The sequence below is a fragment of the Cyprinus carpio genome, chromosome B7 (assembly GCF_018340385.1).
Source record: "Cyprinus carpio isolate SPL01 chromosome B7, ASM1834038v1, whole genome shotgun sequence".
In the NCBI taxonomy this organism is placed as follows: domain Eukaryota; kingdom Metazoa; phylum Chordata; class Actinopteri; order Cypriniformes; family Cyprinidae; genus Cyprinus; species Cyprinus carpio.
The window spans coordinates 28,913,009-28,924,190 of record NC_056603.1 but is presented as its reverse complement, the minus strand read 5'-3'; positions in this window follow the sequence as shown (position 1 = coordinate 28,924,190).

Here is an 11,182-nt window from a genome sequence, read left to right as displayed (position 1 = left end):
TAATTTTGGCCACCACTGTATCCCTTAAAGAAAATGTACATTTCTGCTTCCAAACGTGCATATTGACAATATTTTGAGACTGCTGTTGTTTATTCTTGTTCATTAGCATTTGATGAATGATATGCACTCTTAAGTATTTCTCATAGGGTGCAAGCAACCTTGTTTTATATTTCATTCAACAGGAAAGGGTTGGTCAAGGCTGTTGGTCTGAATATCATAATGATTGCCATGCACTGTGGGAGTAAGCAAACTTCTATAAAAGGCTGAAGCTAACAAATGACTGCCTGGGGCTTCAGAATTTTCACTCTGTAAAATGGTATTTTTCTCAGATCTCAAAGGGCGTTTGTATGTTCTCTTTTTGTAACATGTAGCCTCAGGCGAGTTGAACTGTGAACCCAAGTGTAGATATTTATGATCTTTTAACACGGAATGTAAAATTTGACAAGAAAAAAAATATATATAAACAAGATTCCACAAAAGACGAGGATTTGCGGTAATGCAGATTAGATGTCAGTGATATTGAACATTATTGGTTCTTTGGTGTCATGAGACAGGTGAATGAGATATGACATCTACAGTGGAGGGGTGGATTTTTCAATTCCATTTATGTTGTCATTCATTATGAGTCACAACGTCAGTTGTAAATGGCAGTAGCAGGAGCCAGAATCTCAGCAGTTTAAAAATACTGTTTGCACAGAGATTAATGACATGCAGTGCGTAATATCAGCCTTGCCCTGTACTCCACAAACAAGCGCGGGTGACAAATGCTCAGAGCACAAACCTCCATTACTCATTCCAGTATCACATGTCCATCTCTTCCACAGTAAGAGATGTCACTGTGACAGCGCCACCATTGTGTCTGTGTCAGACACCTCTCTTTGAACCGCCAAATCTTAGTGCTGAGGTGGATCTGTCCCACTCCTCTTTTGTTCAAATTGGATTTCTTCCCCCACTGTGTTCCTATTTAAGCTACAGGGGTTGATGTCAGATTTCAGGCCTGCTGTTGAAATAAATTCCTTGTCAGCGAAGCTTTTACACCCTGCCATTTGCGAGGATTTACGACGGAAGCTGTTTTGTTGCATGATACATACATTTCTGTTCTGTAGCAGGGCACTTAGTGCTTAAGGAGCTCTAAAATTCTGGCCTCTTGCATATTTTATGTAGCGCAGTGTTTGGCTCCTCGTTTTCAAATGTCACATGGAGACTGGATTTCTCATAGAATAGAATAGAATAGAATATAATAGAATAGAATAGAATAGAATTTATCGTAAGCAATTGTGCTGCTGTTATTTTGAATACAGAAAAACTGCAGACTTGGACGTTTGATATTGTTTTTTTTGTTTTTGTTTAAATGTTGAGATATATTTATTTATTTTATTTTTTTAATTTTGAAATTGAGTATGTTTCTATGTTTAGATGTGAAGTTGTGTTATGAACTTATTAGTATATTGTATTAAACATTTGTAAATAAAGCAAATTTTCCATCCAGTGAGTTGAAGAAAACAAAATTAACGCGGTCATGTTATCTTATGTTCTGTTGTCTCTAACGCAATCATGTGAGGTAATTATACTAAATAATTTTGATGGCTGACCTTGGCCAGGCATTTCTTAATACTTTAAACAACATTTTATATTTAAGATCAATCCATTAGTCCAGTTATACAGTCACATAATCAGTTGAAGCAAAATCACACAAGGAATTTATGTCTTAAATGTGTTTCCATCGCAGTGTATGTGCATGTCTTTTTATTGGATAAAAAAGTTATGCACCTTAATTGAGCACATACTTTTTTAATGCACATTTTAAAATGTATGCACATCTTGCCATTTCTATCCAGTGTTTTTTTTATTTTTTGAAATGCAATATTACAATAAAAAAAATCCAAAAATAGCCACGGTGTTGCCATTTACTTGGTCTAGATAAAAAAAGTTTAGTTTAGTTACAAATTAAGATTCTTTATGATTGAACTTAAAATGAAATCACATATATATACACCTTATAATGATTTACTCAGTGAGCAATAACTGTGCAATTGCAAGCGAAATTGCTTCTTTTTTTTCTAGCAAACGTAAAGATAATTATTTAAGTTACTTTAGCATTTTTTATTTTATTACATTCAATTCAGTTAGTAAGTTTGTGCTATTCACAATAGTTGAATTTACATGGCAATTTCATGTAATTAATATATATATTTTTTTTAGCATGTGAAACCACTGTCCACAATTGAATTCAGTTCATCCAAAGACTAATTTGCTATTGCTTCTGTGAAAAACAAAAGAGATTAAGCCACTGTGCAGGTGTACAAGTGTACAAGTACACATGCTTGAAACATTTGCCTTTTTTATTAGATTTACAGATAGATTATTAGACAGATTATTTATTAAATAGTGTATTAATATGATAATAGATATATCAACATACTTTCAAGATATCTGCAAATCTTCATTTTTTTTATCTGCATTTGTTTATTTATATAAATGTGCAGATATACTGAAAGTATTTTAGTGACTGATCGTTAGCATTATGGTCCATGTGAAACAGATCAGCAAGCAATACATAAAGGCCTATAATGGCTTGTGCACATTGGATGCAGCATTTCTAAATACTTTTTTAGCATTGCTTATTAATAGAAGTAAAGTGCCAAGAATTTGCACTTAACTAAATATCTGTTCCACATAAATGCGGTTTTATAAAAAATTCTTAATTATCTCAGAAAAACCTGAACTAAAGCATGTAGTGCACACTTTTATTGAATAAAGAAGTTTTCCCACAACCACCCCAATCTATACAGCTCTCATAAGTTCACAGTGTGATATTCCCAACAAAGAGGATGAGGCAATCAGAGGCAGAAATGGAAGCTTAAATTATATTATATTCATACCTGACATTTACAAATGAATGCAATGGAGAAGTTCCTCTGTAATCTGGAGTGCACAGCAGGTGTTTCTATCTACACAGATGGCAAACACCCACTGTTGTCTCCGTAGTAAGCCTGGAACAAAAACTCTCACAAAGAATGCCAATTCTGGAGGCAACACATTATCAAGAATGCTTAAAGACTCCACAATATGTGCCAGATAGTCAAAAGAGTGTCCCAGCAGTGCTGGCACTCCTTATGTAGCCACTAGATTGTAGGTTTTTTCTCTCTCTCCAGATCACTGTCTTAAAACGTCAAGTCAAAGATGGCACAGAGCTATACTTGTTACTTCAAGCCATGTGATCTCTCTTTCAACAGGGAAAGTCTCATATACACACTGAGATGGGGCTGTATGCTGATGTTTGCCATCTGTGAGAAAGAAAAAGTGATTGCACTTAGACGCGATTAGAGAAGTGAAACGATGAATTAAGCAAGGACGCAGGCCCATGCAGAATACAAAACAGGTAAACAGAAAAAGAAACATATCAGTCAGTGGTGGAGTCTAGACAGTTTCCTGCTCCACAGGTCATGGTGATTCATAAACGAGAACAAAACTACTCTGTAAATATGAAGATTTTTTTTCAGTCTTACCAGAAAGAAAAGACACTTTTAAGCCACAGATATTACACATTTAAAATAGTATTACATTAAAATGAATCGTGTAAGAAGGTACAGATACGGAAGTTTCACAGCTTGTACAAAGAACCACAAATTATGGTGATTACTGGTTTTCTGTACTCAGAAGTAAAAGTATGAATTTTTGAGGTTTATTTTCTTCAAAACAAAGACTTTATCCTCTTAGGATTCTAGTAAATTAGCAAGGACTGTCAATGACTCTGGAAGATGACTAAGCTATGAAAAATTTTGAGTGTTATTGCTTTTGTACCATAAATTTTAACCATCCTCTCTGAAAAAATTGGCTAAAGACTAGACTAAAGATGCACAATATCAATAAATGTACCATCATTTTATATAGGAGTGGCATAATTCAGTGTAGATGAAAGTGGGTAAACATCAAGCAAATCTTCCCTTAAATTCTTGCTGGTGCAATAGTTCGCGTGCATCTTGAAAATGTAACACCATCAAATTGAATGAAATGCTCTCATCTTACTTTTCAGTCCGCTGTATGAGAAATGCTAATTGCTTTGAACGCCCCCTTGGAGTAATGGGACTTGTAATTACAGTTTAGCACCAGACAGACTCTTCGTGCTAGCTGTTAATTACTCTCTGCTAAAGATGAAGAGACCGAAGATAAGCATTATAATCACAGCCGCTGTTTGAAGAAGGATGTTGTGACTTCAGAGAGCAGGGAACATCAGTTGCCCGAAATGTCTGCCCCCCGGGTCGCAGAGCAATCTCTGTGGATGTTCCAGGGTGACCCTGGCCTCAAAAACCCCAAGCGCTCAACTAGAAGCTGCTCAGCATGGGACCTATACAAATTACTCACATCAAATAATACGCAAATTGCCATGTCAGTTCCTTAATCAAAGAGGTGAAAAACAGACCTTGGAATTCATGCTGCTGCAACACGGTGAGTTGGGTTGGTTCTCTGGCATTGAGGCAGCTTTTCCTCATTAAATAATAATGTCAAATAAATAAAAACAAAACATTCAGAAAGTTGCCTACAGCATGGAGTTCTGTGGTATTTCAGCCAGTAAACTGATTTATTTACTAAGGCTGCAGACTTCCACACTCTGCTTGTCTCTTTTGAACTCAACCGAGTGTCAACTACTGCTACTCACAAATCAGGCAAACAACTGGACCTTATTTACACATGACACTGCTCCACTGATCAAGTACTGGTTACTCCACTGCACACCTCAGATCACTTACTCCTTACTCTTAACCTCAACATGGTTTTTGACATAACACATACCCCTCCACATGTCATCTTTCGACGTAACCTACTCTCACTCTCACCTTCCCGGCTATCTGCTATGGTTTCATCTTCGCTTCCTTCCCCTAAACTGTTAGCATCTTCTGATGCTAATAGTGCTACTGATACTTTCTGCTCCACTCTTACATCTTGTTTAGACACTGTCTGCCCCTGGTCTTCCAGACCACCCCTTCTGCCCCTTGGTTATCTGATGTTCTCTTGAACATCGTTCTAAGCTCAGGGCTGCTGAAAGGGTGTGGCGCAAATCCACAAATCCTACTGACCTTAATGCTTATCAGTCACTCCTCTCTTCCTTCTCTGCTAATGTCTCCACTGCTAAAAGGAAATACTACCAAAACAAAATTAACAATTCGTCTAACTCTCGCATGCTCTTTAAAACATTTTCCTCACTCCTTTGTCCTCCTCCTCCCACTCCTGCATCAACTCTAATAGCTGACGACTTTGCCACGTTTTTCATTAATAAAATCAAAAACATACTGTAAGTGCACAATTTTCCATACCACAATCTGTCAAGCACATCTTACCAGCGAACATACACTCATTCACATCCTTTTCATCACTCTCTGAGGCAGAAGTCTCCAAACTCATCCTTTCTAATCATCCTACTACTTGTTCACTTGATCCTATTCCATCTCATCTCCTTCAAGCCAATTCTCCTGCAGTTGTTCCTGCACCCAATCACATTATTAACATATTCCTTCACACTGGTGTTTTTCCCTCAGCATTTAGACAGGCTCGTATAACCCCACTACTTAAGAAACCCACCCTTAACCCAACTCTTTTAGAGAACTACAGACCATTTTCCCTTTTTCCTTTCATTGCAAAAATACTTGAATAAGCTGTGTTCAACCAAGTCTTTGCCTTTCTCACACAGAACAACCTCCTTGGTTTCAGAAGTGAAAGAGACTGCCTTGCTCTCAGTTGTTGAAACCCAAGAGCAGATTCCAAATCGTCAATACTTATCTTGCTGGACCTGTCTGCTGCTTTTGACTAGGTTAACCACCAGAACCTCCTGTCAACCCTATTGGCAAAGGGCATCTCAGGAACCACACTCCAGTGGTTTGAGTCTTACCTATCAGATAGGTCCTTGAAAGTATCTTGGAGAGGTGAGGTGTCGCAACATCTTACTACTGGGGTGCCTCGGGGCTCAGTTCTTGGACCACTTCTCTTCTCTGTCATGCAGAAACATGGCTTTTCATACCACTGCTACTGTATGCTGATGACACTCAACTCTACCTCTCATTCCATCCTGATGATCCGACGATAACTGCTCGCATCTCAGCTTGTCTAACATACATTTCTTGCTGGATGAAGGACCATCACCTTCAGCTCAACCTTTCCAAGACAGAACTGCTCATGGTTCCAGCAAACCCATCGTTTCATCACAATTTCACCATCCAGTTAGGCACATCAACCATAACTCCTTCAAAAACAGCCAGAAACCTTGGAGTTATGATTGATGATCAGCTGACTTTCTCAGACCACATTACTAAAACTGTCCGGTCCTGCAGATTTGCTTTACTCAACATCAAGAAGATCATGCTCTTTCTTTCGGAACATGCTCTGTCCAGGCTGGACTATTGCAATGCTCTCTTGGCAGGTCTTCCAGCCAGTTCTATCAAACCTTTACAATTAATCCAGAACACGACAGAAAGATTCATTTTTAATGAGCCAAAAAGAATACATGTTCAAGAATACAATTCAAGTTTATTTGTATAGCGCGTTTTACGATACAAATCGTTGCAAAGCAACTTTACAGAAAATTAAGTTTCTACAATATTTAGTAGTAGCTTATTAGTGGTGACTTTCAGTTTTTGTACATATGGCAGAAATGTACGGAAAAATCAATTAAAGATGTAATCAAACAGACGATGAACACTATTAACAGCAATTATTTTATGATGCCATCAAAAAAAATCAAACGTCACACCTCTGTTTATGAATTTGCAGTGGCTACAAATAGCTGCTAGCATAAAATTCAAGGCATTGATGTTTGCCTACAAAACCACCACTGGCTCTGCACCCCTTTACCTAAATTCATTATTTTAGACTTACAGTATGTGCCCTCTAGAAGCTTGCGTTCTGCAAGTGAACGTTGCTTGATTGTGCCATCCCAAAGAGGCACAAAATCACTTTCACAGACTTTTAAATTAAATGTTCCCTCCTGGTGGAATGACCTGCCCAACTCAATCCGAGCAGTTGAGTCCTTAATCGTCTTCAAGAATTCTTGAATATTGTTTAAAAAGGCTTATTTTTCAGGCTAGACCAGCCAGTGCACATGCACAGTTTTAAGCACGTCTCAGACCTTTGCTTTCAGCTAAAATACAAGTCCTCTATCCTTTATTCTCCAGTGAAAAGTCATTGTGTCTGAATCAGGAGAAAAATAGTCAGATAAATAGAGAAATAGGTCAAGAACTGTTAACAAGTGAAAACAGTCCAGGGGTGCATTTTCAAAAGCATTGTTAGCTACCTATGGTCGTCAGGGGCACAACTGCACATTTGCAGAGGGGTATATGCAAGATCAGTGTTTGCGCCTCCCTGAATTCTAGTAGCCTCTAACACAGGGGCGTAGGCAGCGGACAGGCCTGACAGGCACAGGGCCTCTTCAGGAACTCGAACTGCATTGGAGACACTTTTGGAACACCTCCAGCATGACTGGCTCTGAATCATATGTGTAATCAGTCCAATGGAAGAGCGTACCGTCACAGGCAGGTGACGTAGCGACTGGGAAGCATAAAAGCGCATGCGTTGCTACAGCTTTTCTGTCATTCAGTGAAGTTCTGTGTATGTGTCAGTTCATGCTCTGTGTTGTGAGTCTTATTTACTGTTGTTCGTCCAATCACATAAGCACTCATTTCAGACACTAAGAGAACAAAAACAAAAACAAAAGAGCAATATGTCTAAGGCTGAGGCAAAGTCAAAGCATCAGACTAAGGGTGAAAGTGAATCACGTTTTAGGCTTTGTGTTGCTGAAATTGGGCGGACCAACTATTTGTTTGTTATGGTCCCCCTAAGAAATGTTTTGGATGCCATCTTAACTGCTTACGACACCTCTGATCTCCCCTCACATTTGGGGGTCAAGGCTCACTCGACACATAGTATGGTGGCCTCCAAGGCCTTTATGGCAGGTGTTCCTATGCAGGACATCTGCAGCGCTGCTGGGTGGTCCACGCCCCTCACGTTTGTCACAGTCTACGACCTAGACCTTCAAGCCACTCCGGGCTCTTCTGTTCTCTTGCCATAACTGTGCTCTTCCACACTAGGCAGAAATTTGTAAGTCTGGTGGCGTGGGCATCTCGTTCCCAAAGTGTCTCAGATGCAGCACAAGTGACTGAAGAGGAAAGCCTCTAGGTTACATATGCAACCCTAGTTCCTCGAAGGAACAAGACGCTGCGTCACGAAGCCATACTTCCTGCATCCCACCCGTGACAGTACGCTCTTCCATTGGACTGATTACACATATGATTCAGAGCCGGTCACGCTGGAGGCGTTCCCAAAGTGTCTCCAACGCAGCGTCTCATTCCTTCGAGGAACCAGGGTTACATACATAACCTAGAGGCGTTTTCACTTCCTCTTTTCTAAAGCAGCACAACATAGCCTCGCCCCCTTTGTTGCGTGTTCCCGGGGAGGTGGCCATTTTCTAAAATTAGAGCATATTTTTTTTTAGCACAACTGCACTGTGCTCACATTTACTTGTGCATTAAATTCAAATAAAAATGACATATCATATTGAGATCTTGAATTGCAGATTATTTTGGTAGCCATTTTGGTAATTTCATGACTTGACTGGAGATGCTCAAAGTTTCTTGTGCAGGTTATTTATGATGAAGTGATATAGAGCTTGCACCTCATATTCGCATATAGTTGAAGAGCATGTGGGAAAGTTTGTTTTACTGGCAAATAACAACATCCCATCAGACCACAGTTCACTGTTGTTCTACTGAAGCTCATTTGCCACCTGTACCTTTTCCGCGCTTGTTGACTCACGCCTGATGCTGAGGGCAAGCTGAAGTTTGTGTCTGAAAAGCCTCCTGTTTGTTTTGGTTTTAAAGAGATATGGCTGTTCCGCGTCTTAAAAAGTTTATAATAAAAAAATAATAAAAAATGTTTCATTACATTATTTTTAACAACTAAGCTTTTGATTATTTATAATGTTTTATTAAAGAAGATTTTCACAGAATGATTTCGGCAAAATGGCAGCCCCCTATGTGTGGCGCCCCCCTATGTGCGGCTTCCCTATGCAGCGCATATACTGCATACCCTGTTTTTGCACCACTGATGGTCGTTCCATTGAACTCTATTTGTAATGACAAAACTTGCAACCATTTTGGGAAATGCACCCCAGAACAGTTATGTTCATGGATTTTGATGTGAAAGGACAACAGAGATGGACTATATAACTGAAGGAAGCATTATGGGTAACGGGCTCAGATCCAGATCCATGCCCAGAAGTGATGGTTTAAAGTTTAATCGACTTGATGATGGATTTGTTTCTTACCGAGAGCTTTTAATTAACAAGACGTTACCTGACTAATGGTTTATTTTTGATGTTTTTATCAGAACTTTCATTCTGCTGGCAAGGCATGCATTCACTGCAGGGGATCCATTTGCGAGCAAGTGATGTAATGGTAAATTTCTCCAAATTTGTATGAAGAAACAAACACATCTATGTCTTGGATGGCCTAAGGGTGAGTACATTTTCAGCAAACTTTCATTTTTGGGAGAACTGTTTCTTTGTGTTAATACACATAAAGGTAAAATTATAAAAATGTCACGTCTCAGTAACCTTGCGCTAAGCTAAGTGTGAGTCCTGATCTCCTTGTCAGTGTTTTGTGTTAATGACTGTATATTATCATTTATAATCCATGAGAAAATATTTTATTTTACATGCGTAATTAGTTTTTGTCAGATTCCTCTATTCATATGTCTTCTCCTCCAGCAGCCTAAAAATATGAGATGAAGATTGATGTGATGCCTAAATGTTTCAGCTGAGGGAGGAGTAAGTGGACTTCCTGGCAGAGGCAAAGCTTTCTGTATTTCATCGCCTCTTTGGTGCCAATCCACCAGAATAGATCATAACTGCAGATAACTATATCAGCACTATTTAAAAGATAAAGATACCAAAGTCTACACGCTTTCTTTGTAGAGGAACCAGTCATCGCTCAAATTATATGTTGTTGTAATTGATCCCTTCCATATCACAGTAATTGCAGTGATGGGAGATACTGCTGCTTGTAAATGTGACGAGGTTCTGCCGACAGCTTGTGTGAATCACTAAAGAGATTAATTATTACAGGCGGCACTGTGGGCTGGGACAGGCAGACTCACAGACTGCACCTGTATTCTATTCCAGCTCACACCCGTCCTCTTCCTGTGCGGCTAATGGTGTTGTCCTGGCAAAATTAATTAACTGATGTACTTCTGTCTGACAGGAGGCCCTGCGCAATTATTTACGTGGGGAACGAGACAATGCAGGGCACCTATAAATTCAATTCACAAGTTTCAAGCACTGTGAAGACCTCAGTCTAAACCCTATGGATTAGATGTCAAGTGGCCCATAACTCAGCAGAAGGTGCTGTAAAATCTTAAGTTCATCTTAAACCAAAATATGCCTCTGGATGTCTAGGGGTCACTCGTTTCTCAGTTTGATGTTGGTGCTATAAAGTGTTCAGTGTGAACCTGTGGCTATATGCTTCATGCAGGCTTCCTCATTTACATGAAGTAATGCATGAAAACGATGTCTAAATGGGTTTGTGGATACACGGGTGTTACAGAAAAAAAAAAAAATCGTTGGTTTCAAAATCATCCTGTATGCATATAAGCAACAGCCTAAGAAATATATTATTGTGTGTACACCCTAGTGAAAATATACTAAAAAGTATTTAAAATGCATTTATTTAATGCTAAGTATACTACAAATACATTTTCATATTTATGTACTAAATAAAAAAACCCTGCAATTGTACATTTGGTGTACTGAACTGGTATACTTAAAGTCTGATAAATTGCAACAACTAATTTTGTACTTAATGCACTTTAATTGTGGGGAAGTAGTGCTGAAGTCCAACTAAAGATAAACTTAGTCTATTTGATTGTGCTAAAGTGGAACTATTGAGTATACTTCCGGTACACTTTGAGTATCTTGCATTCAGTCCTCAACAAGTGACATTAAAACACATTTTAGGCTTAATGTAATAAGAAATTACAAGAAAGAAAGTAACACTCCAAATAAAGTTTAATTATTTAAGTTTAATTGTCATTTTTATATCAGTAAGTTTTGAGTGATATGTCAGTAAATATGGTAATAGATTTGAACTATACTTAGTATGAAATAAATGTATTTTAAATATATAATTTTATTTATTTA